The sequence below is a fragment of the Pseudophryne corroboree genome, chromosome 5 (genome assembly GCF_028390025.1).
Source record: "Pseudophryne corroboree isolate aPseCor3 chromosome 5, aPseCor3.hap2, whole genome shotgun sequence".
NCBI classification, from domain to species: domain Eukaryota; kingdom Metazoa; phylum Chordata; class Amphibia; order Anura; family Myobatrachidae; genus Pseudophryne; species Pseudophryne corroboree.
Genome location: NC_086448.1, coordinates 395309527 through 395329812, shown reverse-complemented (window position 1 = coordinate 395329812; position 20286 = coordinate 395309527). Strand labels below are relative to the sequence as shown.

The following is a 20286-nucleotide window of genomic DNA, read 5'->3' as shown; positions in this document are numbered from 1 at the left end:
TGTTAGTAGAAACATGACAGAATCCAGATAAACGGTTTTCTATACCTCGCAGATTTAAGTCTAGTTACCCGTTTCCAGACTAGGTAACATGTACATGGGAGAATCCACCAATAGTTGATTCTTCAGTGTCAAAGCTTACCAAGAAATTAACCATACCAGTGCCAGCAGCTACTACGCTTAAAGACCCTTCAGATCGCAAGATAGAAACTATGCTAAAATCCATGTATGTAGCAGCAGGTGTGATGCTAAGACCTGGATTGGTTGGCATTTGGGTCACTAAGGCACTCATAATATGGCTTACAGAACTCAAATCTGCTTTACATGACGAAAACCTGATAATTCTTGTAAATCAAATGATTGAGGCTGTAGAGTATCTCTGTACAGCGTCTACTGATGTCTGTCAGCTCACTTCTCGTATTTCATCGTCGCTAGTTACGGCACGAAGAGCACTCTGGCTGCGTGCTTATCATGCGGAGGCAGAGGTCAAGCGAGGTATAGAGGCGTTGCCTTACGATGGAAAGAAGTTGTTTGGTCCTGAATTGGATGCATGGATTGCTGAGGCTACGGGAGGTAAGTCTGTTTTCTTACCATTGCCTCCACCGGTATCAAGAAGAAGGTACGCTGGACCTTCGTTCAAATCCTTTAGACCTCAGCCCTTTCGAGGACGTGGCAGAGGATCAGCCACGCCTGCTAGACGTGGTCGCGGACGTGGTTTCCAACAAACCAACACAACTCGCCAGGACGCTAAGGTTACCGACAAGCCAGTGGCATGACGGGCTACCAGCCCATCTCGGTTCTCCGATTGTGGGAGCACGCCTTCAGACGTTCCATTTGGCGTGGTTCCACACATCCGCGGATGGGTGGATCCGCAATTTAGTGTTAAAAGGTTACAAAATAGAGTTCGACTGTCTTCCGCCGCTGCGGTTTTTCAAGACAGGATTGCCTCTGTCGGACGACAAGAGGACGGTTCTGCAAATTGCCATCCAGTCCCTACTGGATTCGGCAGTTTTGATTCCGGTCCCTGTACACCAACAGGGTCAGGGTTATTATTCAAGTCTGTTTGTCGTACCGAAGCCGGATGGCTCAGTCAGACCAATATTGAACTTAAAGGGGCTCAATCAGTACGTAACTTACTACAGATTCAAGATGGAGTCTCTGCGTTCGGTGATTGCGGGTTTAGAGCCAAAGGAATTTATGATTGCGCTAGACCTCAAGGATGCGTACTTACACATTCCAATTTGGCAGCCTCATCAGAAATTCTTACGGTTTGCAATACGCCAGAACCATTGCCAGTTTCAGGCTCTACCGTTTGGCCTGTCATCAGCGCCTCGGGTATTCACCAAAGTGATGTCTGTGATGATGGCTCATCTCAGATCCCTGGGAGTGACAATAGTTCCATATTTAGACGATCTGCTCATCAAGCTCCGTCTCAACAGATACTTCTCCAACATGCGCTGCTAACATACGAGGTACTGGTTCACCACGGTTGGATTGTCAACTTCAAAAAATCACATCTAATTCCGTCTCAACGCCTTCAGTTCCTAGGTATGATTCTCGATACGGTCAATCAAAGAATTTACCTACCACAGCAGAAAGTACAAATTCTACGCCATCTAGTACAATTAGTGCTCAAGCCACGCACAGTGTCGGTACACTTGTGCATTCGCCTCTTAGGCACAATGGTGGCAGCTTTCGAGGCGCTTCAGTTCGGAAGATTTCACTCTCGTCCATTTCAGCTGAATGTGCTCGCCCAGTGGTCGGGCTCGCATCTGCAGATTCACCACAGGGTGAGGTTGTCGCCAAGGGCAAGAGTATCTCTGCTCTGGTGGCTCAATGAACACAATTTAACCGCAGGAAGACGGTTAGAGGCTGGAATTGGATAATTCTAACTACGGACGCCAGTCTCAGAGGTTGGGGAGCGGTAATTCAAAATTGTCAGCTCCAGGGTCTCTGGGCGGATCACGAAAAATTGCTGTCTATAAATGTCCTGGAACTCCGCGCAATTTACAATGCGCTACGACAAGCAGTGCACATGCTTCGCTCTCAGCCTGTCCAAGTGCAGTCGGACAATGCGACGGCGGTCGCATACATCAACAAACAAGGAGGAACGAGAAGCCGCATGGCAATGCGAGAAGTAGCTCGAATCCTCAATTGGGCGGAATGCCACCAGGTGATATTGTCGGCCGTGTTCATTCCGGGAGTGGACAACTGGGAAGCGGATTATCTCAGTCGTCGGGATTTTCATCCAGGCGAATGGGCATTAAATCCAGAAGTGTTTCACATGTTGGTTCAGCGATGGGGTTATCCTCAGGTGGACCTGATGGCGTCTCGACACAATCACCAAACGTTCCAGTATGTGTCCAGAACAAGAGATCCAAAGGCAGTGGCGGTGGATGCTCTCACTGTCGCGTGGCCGTACAGTCTTGTGTATCTGTTTCCACCGTTTCCGTTGCTCCCTCTGGTGCTAAAACGGATCAAAAGAGAGTCGGTCACAGTCATACTAGTGGCGCCTCATTGGCCTCGGAGAGCTTGGTTCTCGGATCTCCGAGGACTACTCGCAGACGATCCTTGGCCGCTCCCACTACGTCCAGACCTGTTACAACAAGGTCCGTTCCTTTACCCCGATTTAGCGCGGCTGCGTTTGACGGGGTGGCTGTTGAGACCGCCCTCTTAAGAAGAGAGGGCATTCCAGATTCGGTTATACCAACCATGTTACGAGCTAGGAAGCCGGTTACGGCAGCTCATTATTACAGAATATGGCGTGCCTATATAGGTTGGTGTGAAACTCTGAAGTTTCCGACATCATCTTTCAAGTTATGCCGCCTTTTGTTGTTTCTACAAACAGGGTTAGATGGAGGCCTGCGTTTATCTACACTAAAGGTGCAGGTATCTGATTTGTCAATTTACTTTCAAAGACGTTTGGCTCTATTGCCATCTATACGCACTTGTCTCCAAGGTGTCCTCAGAGTACAGCCTCCATTCATTCCACCTACAGCGCCATGGGACTTGAATCTGGTTTTAGAGTTCTTACAGTCATCATGTTTTGAACCCTTACAGCAAGTGGATATAAAATTTCTCACTTGGAAAACAATTTTTCTCCTAGCCTTAGCTTCAGCAAGGCGTGTTTCGGATTTGGGTGCCTTGTCATGCAAGGCACCGTATTTGGTGTTTCATGATGACAGAGCGGAACTTCGGACGAATCCCGCTTTCTTACCAAAGGTAGTGTCATCTTTTCACATCAATCAACCAATAGTAGTTCCTGTGTTGACAGCACATTCTGGAACTCTGGATGTGGTACGCGCATTACGCGTTTATGTATCCCGAACGTCTTCAGTTCGTAAGACGGATACGTTGTTTGTTCTCTATGATGCTGCCAAGATAGGTTGGCCAGCGTCTAAACAAACCTTATCCAGATGGATAAAACTGACCATACGTCAGGCTTACCTTCATGCTAGGTTGCAACCGCCTACGTCAGTAACCGCTCATTCCACACGTTCTGTGGGAACTTCATGGGCAGCTGGTCGTGGGGCTTCTACAACGCAGCTTTGCCGGGCGGCTACATGGTCTTCAGTGCACACGTTTGTGCGCTTTTACAAGTTTGATACGTTTGCGGCATCAGCATCTAGCTTTGGCCGCCTAGTGTTACAAGTGCCAAACAGCTCTCCCGCCCACAAGGGAAGCTTTGGTACGTCCCAAGAGTACTCCAGTGACCCCTAGTGGATGATAAAGAAAATAGGATTTTGGTACTTACCAGGTAAATCCTTTTCTTTGAATCCATAGGGGGCACTGGACGCCCACCCAGAGCAGTTTTACTTAGTTGTGGTCAGTTCTGAAGATCTTATGGTAACACACTTTCACCAACTGGTTCAAATTTACAAGTGCTGGTTAGGGTGTCAACTGTTTAGTTGTCCGTTACGTTATGTGTCAACTTCGTTGTTGTCCGTTATGTTATATGTAATACTCCATTGTCAACCTTTCTATAGTTCCTGTTCGGCTCAGTAAAAAACACTGAGAGGTACTCGGGGATATGGAGGGGTGGAGTGTTCTAAATTTAAATATTCAGTGCTGTTCCTACGGAAGCCCGTCCATATCCCAAGAGTACTCCAGTGCCCCCTATGGATTCAAAGAAAAGGATTTACCTGGTAAGTACCAAAATCCTATTTTTCATCCTCCTACTCCACTACCTCTCCTCTTGATCCTATACCCTCACAGGTCAGCAAAAGTTTGTCTCCTGTGCTTATGCCAACCTTAACTAAAATCTGTAATCTCGCTCTCTCTACTGGCATCTTTCCATCTCTGTTTAAACATGCAGTGATTACTCTCATTCTGAAAAAACACAACTCTGACCTAAACGCACTCTCTAACTACCGTCCCATTTCTCAGCTACCCAGTCCCTCCAAGCTACTTGAGAGACTTGCCTACATTCGCCTTACACACTTTCTTAACTCCCACAACTTACTGGACCCACTTCAGTCAGGCTTTCGTGCCCAACACTCCACGGAGATGGCACTGACCAAAGTAGTGAATGATCTGGTCACTGCTAGATCAAAAGGCCATTACACACTACTTATTCTTCTAGATCTCTCTGCTGCTTTTGACATTGTTGACCACTCTCTTCTCATACAAACACTAGAGTCCCTAGGTCTTCAGGACACAGCCCTTACTTGGTTTTCATCCTACCTATCTAATCGATCTTTCAGTGTTCACTTCTCTGATTCTACCTCCTCTTCTCTACCTCTATCAGTTGGAGTACCGCAAGGCTCAGTCTTAGGTCCTCTGCTTTTCTCAATCTATACCTCCTCTCTTGGTAAACTAATCAGCTCCTACGGATTTCAGTATCATTTGTACGCTGATGATACTCAAATCTACCTATCCTCTCCAGATTTATCACCATCTGTATTGGCTCTTGTCACTGGATGCCTGTCTGCCATTTCATCTTGGGTGTCATCTCGCCATCTCAAACTCAACATTTCCAAAACAGAATTAATTACTTTCTCACCAGCTAAGGGTAGTTACCAACCTGATATTGCCATAACTGTTGACAATGCAACTATCCACCCTACCAGCTCGCTGCCTAGGTGTCATCCTTGACTCTGAACTGTCGTTTGTTCCACACATTCAATCTGTCTCTAAATCATGTTACATGCACCTTAAAAACATATCCAAAATATGCCCTTATCTTACACAAGACACTGCAAAAAACTTTGATCCATGCACTCATCATCTCCCGCATTGATTATTGTAATAGTCTCCTTACTGGTCTTCCCAAACATAAGCTCTCACCACTTCAATACATTTTAAATGCAGCTGTGAGGCTGATCTTCCTTGCCAGACGTTCTTCATCTGCTGATCCGCTCTGTCAGTCCCTCCATTGGTTACCGGTATTCTACCGTGTCAAATATAAAATACTTTTACTTACATACAAGGCTATTACCCAAATTGCACCATCATACATCTCCTCACTCATCTCAAAATATCTCCCTACCAGACCCCTCCGCTCTGCACAAGATATGCGTCTCTCATCCAGAGGTATTACCTGTTCCCACTCATAATTACAGTACTTTACCCGGGCTTCACCCACTCTGTGGAATGCCCTCCCATGCACAATAAGACTCTCCACTAGTCTCCAAACCTTTAAATGTTCCCTGAAAACTCATCTCTTCAGACAAGCCTACCAAATTCCTGACCCACACACACAACCTTCAATGCTTCCCTATCCAGTTACATTCCCTGTGCACAGTCCCCATAACCTCACATTTTGTCTTCCAACATTGCTGTGTGATCATATCATACAACCCACTAAGAAGCTAGCAATCTGGGGAAACATTATGTAACAGGTTGCATCTTTCCTTGTGTATCAATACATATTTCCCTCTAGATTGTAAGCTTGCGAGCAGGGCCTTCCTACCGCTATGTCTGTCTTTGCCCTGTTTTGTTCTATAACTGTTGTTCTAATTGTAAAGCGCAACGGAATATGCTGCGCTATATAAGAAACTGCTAATAAATAAATAATAAATGTCCTGAAGCCAGCCAGGGTGTCGGTTCATCAATGCATTCGCCTATTGGGAAAGATTTTGGCTCTCCAGTACGGGAGGTTCCCACGCTCGGACCTTCCAGCTGGATCTTCTGGACAAGTGGTCGGGATCTCATCTCCACATGCACCAGAGAATTTGTCTGTCGCCGAAGGCAAGGATTTCACTCCTCTGGTGGCTCCAATTGCCTCAGCTTCTGGAAGGCCGTAGGTTCGGGATTCAGGACTGGGTCCTTCTAACCACGGATGCGAGCCTTCGGGGCTGGGGAGCAGTCACTCAAGGAGTAACCTTCCAAGGACGGTGGTCAAGCCTGGAAGCTGAACTGCCCATCAACATCCTGGCACTAAGAGCCGTCTACAATGGGCTTCTTCAAGCGGCCCTTCTTCTAAGAAATCGTGCCATTCAAGTGCAGTTGGACAACGTAACAGTGGCTTACATAAATCAACAGGGCGGAACGAAGTGACAAGAATACTCCTCTGGACAGAAAAGCACGCTGTCAACCATCTTCATTCCGGGAGTAGACAACTGGGAAACAGATTTCCTCAGCAGACACGATCTCCATCCAGGGGATTGGGGTCTTCATCCGGAGGTGTTCATGGAAATAACAGACCTTTGGGGTTTGCCCCAAATAGACATGATGGCCTCTCGTCTCAACAGGAAGTTTTGGCGTTATTGTTCGAAGGACCCACAGACAGTGGCAGTGGACGCCCTGGTGTCTCCGTGGGTGTTCCGGTCAGTGTACGTGTTTCCACCACTCATCCCAAGAATCCTAAAGCTCATAAGGAGAACAAGGGTTCAAGCGATCCTCATTGCCCCAGACTGGCCAAGAAGGGCTTGGTACGCGGACCTTATGAATCTACTGCAAGAAGAGCCGAGGCCTCTTCCTCTTCGGGAGGACCTGCTGCAGCAGGGGCCGTTCGCCTATCAAGACTTACCGCATCTACATTTGACGGCATGGAAGTAGAGCGCCTGATACTTGCTTGGAAGGGTATTCGGAAGGTTATTCCTACCCTCATACAGGCTAGGAAAGGGGTAACGTCTAAACATCCCCATCGTATTTGGAAGAAATATGTCTCTTGGTGTGAATCCAAGAAGTTTTTTACGGTGAAGTTTGAACGGGGACGTTTCCTCCTATTCCTGCAAGCAGGAGTGGATATGGGCCTGAGGTTGGGTTCTGTAAAGGTCCAGATTCCGGCCCTATCTATTTTCTTTCTGAAACAATTGGCTGCCCTTCTTGAGGTTCAGACCTTTTTGAAGGGAGTTCTACATATCCAACCTCCCTTTGTACCGCCTACGGCGCCCTGGGACCTTAACGTGGTGTTGCAGTTCCTCCAGTCGGATGGGTTTGAGCCCCTACAGGAGGTAGAGTTCAAGTTCCTTACATGGAAGGGGGTCACGTTGTTGACCTTAGCTTCTGCTAGACGTGTGTCCGAGCTGGAGGCTTTATCCTGTAAAAGCCCTTACTTGATCTTCCACGAAGATAGAGCTGAGCTCAGAACAAGTCAGCAGTTTCTTCCAAAGGTTGTGTCGGCATTTCATACCTGACTCCTCAATTTCATCAATGTCCTTGGATGTTGTAAGGCCTCTTAAAATCTATGTGAAGAGGACTGCTCGTCACAGCAATACGGACTCTGTTTGTCCTGTATGATCACAAGAAACTTGGGTGTCCTGCTTCTAAGCAGACAATCTCTCGCTGGATCAGGTTCATGTCAAAGTCAGAAAAATATCACGCTACACGTTGCCATATATGCACCTCATGCGCGTGCCTGCTGCACGTGCACATTCCCTCCCGTGCGTGTGGATATACGCAGCCGCGTGATGGCGCCTCGGCCATGCGCTCGAGCGCGTGGTATGTGCATTTACGGTAGACTTTGTGTGCGTCTAGCGGGCGACTCAATTGTTTAATAATAGAACCAAATAGCTCGTTTTATAGATAATGTTCCCCTTAAATGATAACTGTAAGTTTGGTTAATGTGACTTGTTCACGGACTTGGGAATCCCTCTTTATGTGGTACAAAGGGTCTGATTAAGGTTGAACAGCTGTGTCTGGTACCTAACTGAAGAGTATTTTAATAGCAACAATCCGGTGTTGGTTAGGTAAAGATTAAACGCTCCTGCGTGTAGTTATGGCCATTATTAGTTTCTGGACATATTCTATATTTGCAGTTCATTATCCATGCGGCGGGAATCCGGAGATTCCCACCCACCTGAGCTGTTTAAAATAGTCACAGCCCACCTGTTCAAACTAACCTATGACCTTTTGATATGATGCGAGGAGACATTCCTGTGTCCAATGAACAATGAGATTGTAGGTCCCTTTGTAGTATACTGTACCCAGTGTATATAAGATCAGCCAGCCTGAACAGCTCTCTCACTCTCTCCACAAACGGTTTTCATATTGACAAACTCGGGGCTGGTACCAGGCTGCGCTGCGATCGTTCCCAGTGTGTGTGTGTAAGTAATTCTCTGTGATTATCTCGCTCTTTGTCTGTATTGGCCACATTCTCTCTCTCTCTGTTTAGTTTAAGATTGTAACGTTATTGTATGTTTATGTCTAGATATTCTGTTAGATTTATATGTTAGTCTGTAGTGTATGACTTGTAACTGTTTTACCCCTTTTCGATATAACTAAAAGCTTGTTAGTAAAGGTGTTGGATCCTTAGCACGGTATCGTGTTTTCATTACATTGCATAGAGTAATAGGAGCGTCTCGATCGCTCAAACAGCTTTAGTGTTGACAAGGTTAAGCAGCGTTATATCGCTACAGTGTTTCAGTACAAGGTTTACAGTATAAGAATATCCTTTCTGTGTTTTACATTCAAGGTTTACTGATTGTCATCTTGTGAGCGTCTGCGCCGCTCGTGATCTCCTCGTGGTCTCGAGCGTCCGCTACGCTGATAGCGTAGCATTACGGTTGTCGCTCGCCTATAGCGTGCTCGACACCACGCATTAAGCTGTGAGCGAGCGTGCCGCATGTGCGTCTCGATCACGGCCTAGCGTATGCTACGCTAAATACGTACCCTTACGGTACCCCATACGCCAATTGCGTACTGTGTCTCTTACCCATTATTGTGAAGTTATAAGGTAATCTAAATCAGCATTATCATTCACTATCCAGCATGCATTTTCTACGGCAGGATTGCAGTGTCCTACGTCTGTTAAAGCCCACTCTGCTCATAAAGTGTGTTCTTCCTGGGCGGCTGCCCGGGGTGTCTTGGCTTTACAGCTTTGCCGAGTGGCTACTTGGTCTGGGTCGAACACGTTTGCAAAGTTCTACAAGTTCGATACTTTGGCCTCTGAGGACCTCAAATTTGATCAGTCAGTTCTGCAGTAGCCTCTGTGCTATCCCTCCCGTTCTGGGAGCTTTGGTACATCCCCATGGTACTAACGTGGACCTCAGCATCCTCTAGTACGTAAAAGTACGTAAAAGAAAATAGGATTTTAATTTCCTACCAGTAAATCCTTTTCTCGTAATCCAGCACTTCGTGATCCTGCAGTGGTTACTTAGTTCTTGGTTAAGTACTGTTTTGTTACTTGGTAAGTAACATTGGGGGTCATACCGAGTTGATCGTAGCCCTGCAAAATTTTGCAGGGCTTTGATCATGTCCATAGACATGCGGGGGGACACCCATAATTGGGCTATGCCGCCCCGCATGTCAGTGCCGTTTGCCCCCCCCCCCCCACAAAGCAGTAGTGCAAAAGCATCGCACAGCGGCGATACGTTTGCCCTTTAGATGTAGCTCCCGGCCAGCGCAGCTTTAGCGTGCGGGCCGGGAGCTACTCGTCACTCCCTGGCCCGCAGCGCCTGCGTGTGACGTCACACAGCGGCTGCGGCCCACCCCGCCCTGGTCCGGCCACGCCTGCATTAACCAGGCCGCGCCCACAAAACGGCGGTCAAACGCCGCAGTTTCTTTCCCCCCCCCCCAGCGGCCGCCTCGCATGTGCCGTCGCACTGCGTCGCTAGCGTATGCGCAGTTCTGACCCGATCGCAAGCTGCAGTTTATCGGAGCGATTAGCCCCCCCCCCGTTGTTCAGCCGTTGCTGATGTTTCAGGCTACTTAGCTTGGTTTGCCTTGTGTGTGAGCTGGTGTGAATCTCACCACTATCTGTGTAAAATCCTTCTCTCGAAGTTGTCTGTCTCCTCGGGCACAGTTTCTAGACTGAGTCTGGTAGGAGGGGCATAGAGGGAGGATGGAGGAGCCAGCCCACACTCTCAAACTGGCTCCTAGTGGACCCGTCTATACCCCATGGTACTAATGTGGACTCCAGCATCCTCTACGGACTGCGAGAAAAGATTTACCAGTAGGTAATTAAAATCTTATTTTCTACTACATTATCCCATAATGAGAAAGAGACACAATTTTTAAGACAGTCTATGGATGACCTGATGAATAGAAATTTAGTTCCCATACCAGTGTCTCAAACCCCCACCATTTGCTCACAAAAGTGTACTCTGTCCCAGCTCATGCAGGGTGATACTGATGATGACACAGCAGATCCAGAGGAGTGGATGCGAGTGGTGGGGATGGTGTCCTTTCACAGGGCATACAGGCCATGATAGAGGATGTCAGAAATGTCCTGCACATTCCTGACAAAATGTTGGCGGTAGAGGAGGAATCTTATTTTAATGTTAAAAAGAAATCCTCAGCTACTTTTCCAGCATCAAAGGAATTGAATGCCCTGTTTAAAGAAACTTGGGCTAACCCTGACAAAAAATTTCAGATCACTTAAAGATTATTTACATCCTTTTCCTTTCCTCTGGAAGATAGAAAGAAATGGGAAAACCCACCGGTTGTTGACACATCGGTATCTAGGTTGTAACGTAAGATGGTCTTACCTGTTCCTGGGGCAGCATCCTTAAAGGACACAGCTAACCGCAGTATTGAGAGCACTCTCAAATAGCTCTACACCTCTGCTGGGCTGGCCCAGAGACCTACTATTGCTTGCACATGGATCACTAAAGCCATTGCAAAGTGGTCAGGTAACCTAATTGAAGGATTGGATACCTTTCCCAGGGGGGAGATAGTTTTACTCCTGCAGCTTATGCAAGAGAATGCTAACTTTATGGTGGAGGCCTTAAAGGAAATTGGTTTGCTCAACGCACGCACCACTACAATGGCAGTGTCAGTATGCAGGGGCTTGTTGCTATGCGGATTCCAGGAAAGGAGTGGAAAATCTACCTTTCACAGGTGAGGTCCTTTTTAGGGATGAACTAGACAAATTGACATCCAAGGCTACGGCGGGTAAGTCTATGTACCTTCCTTCCCCAGCTGGCAAAGGGTCTTCTACAGCTTTCAAAAGTAATAGAGGTCAACCCAAAAAACCAGCAGCTGCAGGTTCTCAGGAACAGACCTCCGGGTCTGCTTCCTCAAAGCCTTCAGCATGACGGTGGTCTGCACTGTCTGGAAGGCAGGCAGGTGGGAGCTCTGCTACGTTATTTCAGTCATGTTTGGGCAACTTCTTGCCAGGATCCCTGGGTCATAGATCTTATCACCCAGGAATACAGACTGGAGTTTCAGGAACTCCCGCCTCACAGTTTCTTCAAATCAGGTTTACTAGCTTCTCCGGAAGCCAGTATAACTTTACAGGCAGCAATTAAAAAACTGGTTCAGACTCAGGTCATTGTTCCAGTTCACCTCATCTACAAAACAAAGCTTACTTTTCCAGCTTGCTTGGATTTGGTGAGGCCCATTCTAAACTTCAATTCACCAAACCCGTGTTTAAGGGTGTTCAAGTTCAAGATGGAGTCTCTGAGAGCGGTGGTCTCGGGTCTAGAGGAGGGGGAATTCCTGGTTTCTCTAGACATCAGAGATGCCAACCTTCATATTCAGATTTGGCCGCCTCATCAGAGTTAACTAAGGTTTGCACTACAGGACTGTCACTACCAGTTTCAGGCCCTGCCATTTGGCCTCTCCATGGCACCGAGGGTATTCACCAAGGTAATGGCAGAGATGATGTTTCTCCTCCTCAAGTAGGGAGTTAACATAATACCATACCTGGACGATCGGCTGATAAAAGCACCATCCAGGGAGAGGTAGTTGGTCAACATTTCCCTCTCAACCTGACTACTTCAGGATCATGAGTGGATACTGAACCTACCAAAAACCACCTGGAACCACATGGAGGCTTCCGTTCCTGGGCATGATAATGGATACGGAGGTACAGAAGGTATTCCTTCCATTGGAAAAGGCATTGGTAATCCAGTCAATGGTGCGGGATGTTCTAAAACCAACCCGGATGTCGGTGCATCTATGCATTCGCCTTCTAGGGAAGATGGTAGCCTCTTACGAGGCTCTGCAGTATTGAAGGTTTCATGTGAGGCCCTTCCAGCTGGATCTGTTGGACAAGTGGTCCGGATTGCATCTTCACATGCATCAAAGGATTTGTCTGTCGCCAAAAGCCAGGATTTCCCTTCTATGGTGGCTTCAGACTTCTCACCTGACCGAGGGTCGACGATCCGGGATTCATAATTAGATTCTGCTAACCACAGATGCAAGCCGCTGAGGTTGGGAAGCAGTTACCCAGGGGGTACAGTTCCAAGGAAAATGGTAAATTCTTCTGATCAACATTCTAAAGCTAAGGGCCATATACAATGCCCTTCTACATGCATCGCATCATCTTCAAGATCACACCATTCAAGTTCAGTCGGACAATGTGACGGCAGTAATGTATATAAACTTACAGGGCAGAACTAAGAACAGAGCAGCAATGTCAGAGGTAACAAGAATTTTCCTTTGGGCAGAAAGACACGCGGTGGTGCTGTCGGCAATCTTCATTCCGGGAGTAGACAACTGGGAAGCAGACTTCCTCTGCAGATACAACCTCCAGCCAGGAGAGTGGGGCCTTCACCCGCAGGTGTTCGAGTCCTTAACACGTTGGTGGGGTTTTCCACAAATAGACATGTTGGTCTCTCGTCTCAACAAGAAGCTCAAGTGGTATTGTTCCAGGTCGTGGGACCCACAAGCAGTGGCAGTGGACGCTCTGGTGACTCCATGGGTCTACCAGATGGTTTACGTGTTTCCACCTCTTCCATTGATCCCAAGAATTCTCAAAAGAATAAAAAGGGAAAAGGTTCAAGCAATTATCATTGCTTCGGACTAGCCAAGAAGGGCCTGGTATGCGTATCTACTGGAGATGTTCCTAGAGGACCAGTGGCCTCTTCCTCTTCGTGAGGATCTTCTACAACAGGGGCAGTTTGTCTATCAAGACTTACCATGGCTACGTTTGACACCATGGAAGTTGAGTGTCAAATTCTAGCCCGGAAAGGCATTCCAGACAGTGTTATTCCAACCCTGATCCAAGCTAGGAAAGGGATAACGTCTAAACGTTACCACCGTATTTGGAAGAAATGTGTCTTGTGGTATGAAAACAGGAAATTTCCTGCAGTGGAATTTCAACTGGGACGTTTTCTCCTTTTTCTACAGTCAGGTGTGTATGTGGGCCTACATTTGGGCTCCTTGAAAGTCCAAATATCAGCCTTATCCATTTTCTTACAGAAACATTTGACTTCCCTCCCTGAGGTTCAGACGTTCTTGAAAGGTGTTGTGCACATCCAACTGCCCTTTATGCCTTCACGGTACCTTGGGATCTTTCTACAATCTGAATGGTTTGAGCCTTTACAGAAGGTTGACGTAAAGTTTCTTAAGTGGAAGACCGTTACACTGTTGGCTTTAGCCTCAGCAAGACGTGTGTCGGAACTGGGGGCGTTGTCTCACAAATACCCTTTTTGATTTTTCATGATGATAGGGCTGAACTCAGAACTCGTAAGCAACTTCTTCCCAAGGTGATGTCTGTGTTTCATATAAACCAACCTATTGTGGTTCCGGTGCTTACTGACACCTCTGCTACTTCAAAGTCCTTGGATGTTGTGGAGGCTTTGAAGATCTATGTGAAGTGGACAGCTCGTCACAGAAAATCTGACTCGCTGTTTGTTCTCGATGATGCCAAGAAAATTGGGTGTTCTGCTTCAAAGCAGTCTGTTGCTCGCTGGATCAGGCTTACTATCCGGCAGGCTTCTTCTATGGCAGGAGTGCCGGTACCTAAAGTAGAGGCCCACTCTACTAGGTCGGTGGGTTCTTCCTGGGCGGCTGCCCGGGATGTCTCGGGTTTACAGTTCTGCCGAGCAGCTACTTGGTCTGGTTCGAACACGTTTGCTAAGTTCAACAAGTTTGATACTTTGGCTTCTGAGGACCTTCAGTTTGGTCAATCAGTTCTGCAGGAACCTCAGCACTCTCCAACCCGGTTTGGGAGCTTTGGTACATCCCCACTATGGACCCCAGTATCCTTTAAGACGTAAGAGAAAATAGTATTTCTCTAACGTCCTAAGTGGATGCTGGGACCCCGTAAGGACCATGGGGAATAGCGGCTCCGCAGGAGACTGGGCACAACTATAAAGAAAGCTTTAGGTCTAACTGGTGTGCACTGGCTCCTCCCACTATGACCCTCCTCCAGACCTCAGTTAGAATTCTGTGCCCGGCCGAGCTGGATGCACACTAGGGGCTCTCCTGAGCTCCTAGAAAGAAAGTATAATTTAGGTTTTTTATTTTACAGTGAGATCTGCTGGCAACAGACTCACTGCAGCGAGGGACTAAGGGGAGAAGAAGCGAACCTACCTAACTGGTGGTAGCTTGGGCTTCTTAGGCTACTGGACACCATTAGCTCCAGAGGGATCGACCGCATGGAACTGGCCATTGATGTTCGGTCCCGGAGCCGCGCCGCCGGCCCCCTTACAGAGCCAGAAGCATGAAGAGAACCGGAAAATCGGCGGCAGAAGACTTCAGTCTTCACCAAGGTAGCGCACAGCACTGCAGCTGTGCGCCATTGCTCCTCATGTACACCTCACACTTCGGTCACTGATGGGTGCAGGGCGCTGGGGGGGGGGGGGGCGCCCTGAGGGCAATATATGACACCTTGGCTGGCAAATCTACATCATATATAGTCCTAGAGGCTATATAGATGTAAAAATACCCCTGCCAGTATTTTAGAAAAAGCGGGAGAAGTCCGCCGAAAAAGGGGCGGGGCTAGCTCCCTCAGCACACTGGCGCCATTTTTCCCTCACAGCTCTGCTGGAAGGAAGCTCCCTGGCTCTCCCCTGCAGTCTGAACACTACAGAAGGGTAAAAAAGAGAGGGGGGGCACTAAATTTAGGCGCAGGATAGTTACATATATATACTATATATAAACAAAAAGCAGCTATAAGGGAAAACACTCATTATAGTGGGATCCCTGTGTTATATAGCGCTCTGGTGTGTGCTGGCATACTCTCTCTCTGTCTCTCCAAAGAGCTTTGTGGGGTCCTGTCCTCTGTCAGAGCATTCCCTGTGTGGTTGCGGTGTGTCGGTACGGCTGTGTCGACATGTTTGATGAGGAAGCATATGTGGAGGCGGAGCAGATGCCTGTGAATGTGATGTCACCCCCTGCGGGGTCGACACCTGAGTGGATGGTGCTGTGGAAGGAATTACGTGATAGTGTCGACTCCTTGCATAAAAGGTTTGACGACATACCTAACGTGGGACAGCCGGCTTCTCAGCCTGTGCCTGCCCAGGCGTCTCAAAAGCCATCAGGGGCTCTAAAACGCCCGCTACCTCAGATGGCAGACACAGATGTCGACACGGATACTGATTCCAGTGTCGACGACGATGAGACTAATGTAACTTCCAGTAGGGCCACACGTTACATGATTGAGGCAATGAAAAATGTGTTGCACATTTCTGATGTTACCCCTGGTACCACAAAAAAGGGTATTATGTTTGGAGAGAAAAAACTACCAGTAGTTTTTCCTCCATCTGAGGAGTTAAATGAAGTGTGTGAAGAAGCGTGGGCTTATCCCGATAAGAAACTGGTAATTTCTAAGAGGTTACTAATGGCGTACCCTTTCCCGCCAGAGGATAGGTCACGCTGGGAAACATCCCCTAGGGTGGATAAAGCGCTCACACGCGTGTCAAAAAAGGTGGCACTACCCTCTCCGGATACGGCCGCCCTGAAGGAATCTGCTTATAGAAAACAGGAGGCTGTCCTGAAATGTATATATACACACACAGGTGTCATACTGAGACCGGCTATTGCTTCAGCCTGGATGTGCAGTGCTGCTGCTGCTTGGTCAGATTCCCTATCAGAAAATATAGATACCCTAGATAGGGACACTATATTGCTAACCGTAGACCATATAAAAGACGCAGTCTTATACATGAGGGATGCACAGAGGGATATTTGCCGGCTGGCATCCAAAATTAGTGCAATGTCCATTTCTGCCAGGAGAGGGCTATGGACTCGGCAGTGGACAGGAGATTCAGATTCCAAAAGACACATGGAAGTTCTGCCTTATAAGGGTGAGGAGTTGTTCGGGGATGGTCTCTCGGACCTCGTTTCCACAGTGACAGCTGGGAAGTCTACATTTTTACCCCATGTTCCCTCACAACCAAAGAAAGCACCGTATTATCAGGTACAGTCCTTTCGGCCCAGTAAGGGCAAGCGGGTTAGAGGTGCGTCATTTCTGCCCAGGGGCAGAGGTAGGGGCAAGAAGCTGCATCATGCAGCCAGTTCCCAGGAGCAAAAGTCCTCCCCCGCTTCCTCTAAGTCCACAGCATGACGCTGGGGCTCCACAGGCGGAGCCAGGCACGGTGAGGGCCCGTCTCAAATTTTTCAGCAATCAGTGGGCTCGCTCACGGGTGGACCCCTGGATTTTTCAAATAGTATCTCAGGGCTACATGCTGGAATTCGAGACGTCTCCTCCCCGCCGTTTCCTCAAACCTGCCTTGCCAACCGCTCCCTCAGACAGGGAGGCAGTGTTACAGGCAATTCACAAGCTGTATTCACAACAGGTGATAGTAAAGGTACCCCTACTTCAACAAGGAAGGGGTTACTATTCCACAATGTTTGTGGTACCGAAACCGGACGGTTCGGTGAGACCCATTTTAAATTTGAAATCCTTGAACACATATATCAAAAGATTCAAGTTCAAGATGGAATCGCTCAGGGCGGTTATTGCGAGCCTGGACGAGGGGGATTACATGGTATCACTGGACATCAAGGATGCTTACCTGCATGTCCCCATTTACCATCCTCACCAGGAGTACCTCAGATTTGTGGTACAGGATTGTCATTACCAATTCCAGACGTTGCCGTTCGGTCTATCCACGGCTCCGAGGGTCTTTACCAAGGTAATGGCCGAAATGATGATACTCCTGCGAAAGAAAGGAGTTTTAATTATCCCGTACTTGGACGATCTCCTGATAAAGGCGAGGTCCAGAGAGCAGTTGTTTGTCGGGGTAGCACTATCTCGGGAAGTGCTACAACAGCACGGTTGGATTCTAAACATTCCAAAGTCACAGCTGGTTCCTACGACACGTCTACTGTTCCTAGGGATGGTTCTGGACACAGAACAGAGAAAAGTGTTTCTCCCGGAGGAGAAGGCCAATGAGCTGTCATCTCTAGTCAGAGGCCTCCTAAAACCAAAACAGGTGTCGGTGCATCACTGCACGCGGATCCTGGGAAAAATAGTAGTTTATTACGAAGCGATTCCATTCGGCAGGTTCCATGCAAGAACTTTTCAGTGGGACCTGTTGGACAAGTGGTCCGGATCGCATCTTCAGATGCATCGTCTGATAACCCTGTCTCCAAGGACAAGGGTGTCCCTGCTGTGGTGGCTGCAGAGTGCTCATCTTCAAGAGGGCCGCAGATTCGGCATACAGGACTGGGTCCTGGTGACCACGGATGCCAGCCTTCGAGGCTGGGGGGCAGTCACACAGGGAAGAAACTTCCAAGGACTATGGTCAAGTCAGGAGACTTCCCTGCACATAAATATTCTCGAACTGAGGGACATTTACAATGCCCTAAGTCAGGCAAAACCACTGCTTCAAAACCAGCCGGTGCTGATCCAGTCAGACAACATCACGGCGGTCGCCCATGTAAACCGACAGGGCGGCACGAGAAGCAGGTCGGCGATGGCAGAAGCCACAAAGATTCTCCGATGGGCGGAGAATCACGTCTTAGCACTATCAGCAGTGTTCATTCCGGGAGTGGACAACTGGGAAGCAGACTTCCTCAGCAGACACGACCTACACCCGGGAGAGTGGGGACTTCATCCAGAAGTCTTCCAACTGATTGTAAGCCGTTGGGAAAGGCCACACGTGGACATGATGGCGTCCCGCCTAAACAAAAAACTAGAGAGATATTGCGCCAGGTCAAGAGACCCTCAGGCGATAGCTGTGGACGCTCTAGTGACACCGTGGGTGTACCAGTCGGTTTATGTGTTCCCTCCTCTGCCTCTCATACCAAAGGTACTGAGAATAATAAGAAGACGAGGAGTAAGAACGATACTCGTGGTTCCGGATTGGCCAAGAAGAGCTTGGTACCTAGAACTTCAAGAAATGATATCAGAGGACCCATGGCCTCTACCCCTCAGACAGGATCTGCTACAGCAGGGGCTCTGTCTGTTCCAAGACTTACCGCGGCTGCGTTTGACGGCATGGCGGTTGAACACCGGATCCTAAAAGAAAAAGGCATTCCGGAGGAAGTCATTCCTACGCTGATTAAAGCTAGGAAAGAAGTAACCGCAAACCATTATCACCGTATTTGGCGAAAATATGTTGCGTGGTGTGAGGCCAGGAAGGCCCCAACAGAGGAATTTCAGCTGGGTCGGTTTCTGCACTTCCTACAGTCAGGAGTGACTATGGGCCTAAAATTGGGTTCCATTAAGGTCCAGATTTCGGCTCTGTCGATTTTCTTCCAGAAAGAACTGGCTTCACTGCCTGAAGTTCAGACATTTGTAAAGGGAGTGCTGCATATTCAGCCCCCTTTTGTGCCTCCAGTGGCACCTTGGGATCTCAACGTGGTGTTGAGTTTCCTAAAATCACATTGGTTTGAGCCACTTAAGACCGTGGATCTGAAATATCTCACGTGGAAAGTGGTCATGTTATTGGCCTTGGCTTCAGCCAGGCGTGTGTCAGAATTGGCGGCTTTGTCATGTAAAAGCCCTTATCTGATTTTCCATATGGATAGGGCAGAATTGAGGACTCGTCCCCAGTTTCTCCCTAAGGTGGTATCAGCTTTTCACTTGAACCAACCTATTGTGGTGCCTGCGGCTACTAGGGAATTGGAGGATTCCAAGTTACTGGACGTAGTCAGGGCCTTGAAAATTTATGTTTCCAGGACGGCTGGAGTCAGGAAAACTGACTCGCTATTTATCCTGTATGCACCCAACAAGCTGGGTGCTCCTGCTTCTAAGCAGACTATTGCTCGCTGGATTTGTAGCACAATTCAGCTGGCGCATTCTGCGGCTGGACTGCCGCATCCTAAATCTGTAAAAGCCCATTCCACAAGGAAGGTGGGCTCTTTTTGGGCGGCTGCCCGAGGGGTCTCGGCTTTACAACTTTGCCGAGCTGCTACTTGGTCAGGGTCAAACACGTTTGCTAAATTCTACAAATTTGATACCCTGGCTGAGGAGGACCTTGAGTTCTCTCATTCGGTGCTGCAGAGTCATCCGCACTCTCCCGCCCGTTTGGGAGATTTGGTATAATCCCCATGGTCCTTACGGAGTCCCAGCACCCACTTAGGACGTTAGAGAAAATAAGATTTTACTCACCGGTAAATCTATTTCTCGTAGTCCGTAGTGGATGCTGGGCGCCCATCCCAAGTGCGGATTGTCTGCAATACTTGTACAAAGTTATTGTTGTTAAAGGGTTATTGTTGAGCTATCTGTTGAGAGGCTCAGTGGTTATCATACTGTTAACTGGGTATTGTATCACGAGTTATACGGTGTGATTGGTGTGGCTGGTATGAGTCTTACCCGGGATTCAAAATCCTTCCTTATTGTGTCAGCTCTTCCGGGCACAGTATCCTAACTGAGGTCTGGAGGAGGGTCATAGTGGGAGGAGCCAGTGCACACCAGTTAGACCTAAAGCTTTCTTTATAGTTGTGCTCAGTCTCCTGCGGAGCCGCTATTCCCCATGGTCCTTACGGAGTCCCAGCATCCACTACGGACTATGAGAAATAGATTTACCGGTGAGTAAAATCTTATTTTTAATTACCTACCTGTAAATCCTTTTCTCGTAGTCCGTAGAGGATACTGGGCGCCCGCCCAGTGCTTCGTGTTTCCTGCAATATTACTTCGTTAAGTATTGTTGTTGGTTCAGCTGTTGCTGTTCCTGTTCAAGTTTGGTTGGCATGGTTTTCCTCTTGTTTGTGTGTGCTAGTTCGAATCTCACCACTGTTCTGTTACATCCTTCCTCAGGATATGTCTGTCTCCTCGGGCACAGT

The 20286-nt window shown here is 48.1% G+C and overlaps 1 protein-coding gene across 6 annotated transcripts in view; it reads left to right on the top strand.

The window, feature by feature from the left end:
• The window catches only part of TMEM245 (transmembrane protein 245), an 879931-nt gene that overhangs the window by 490285 nt on the left and 369360 nt on the right, over window positions 1–20286 (top strand). The window lies entirely within an intron of this gene.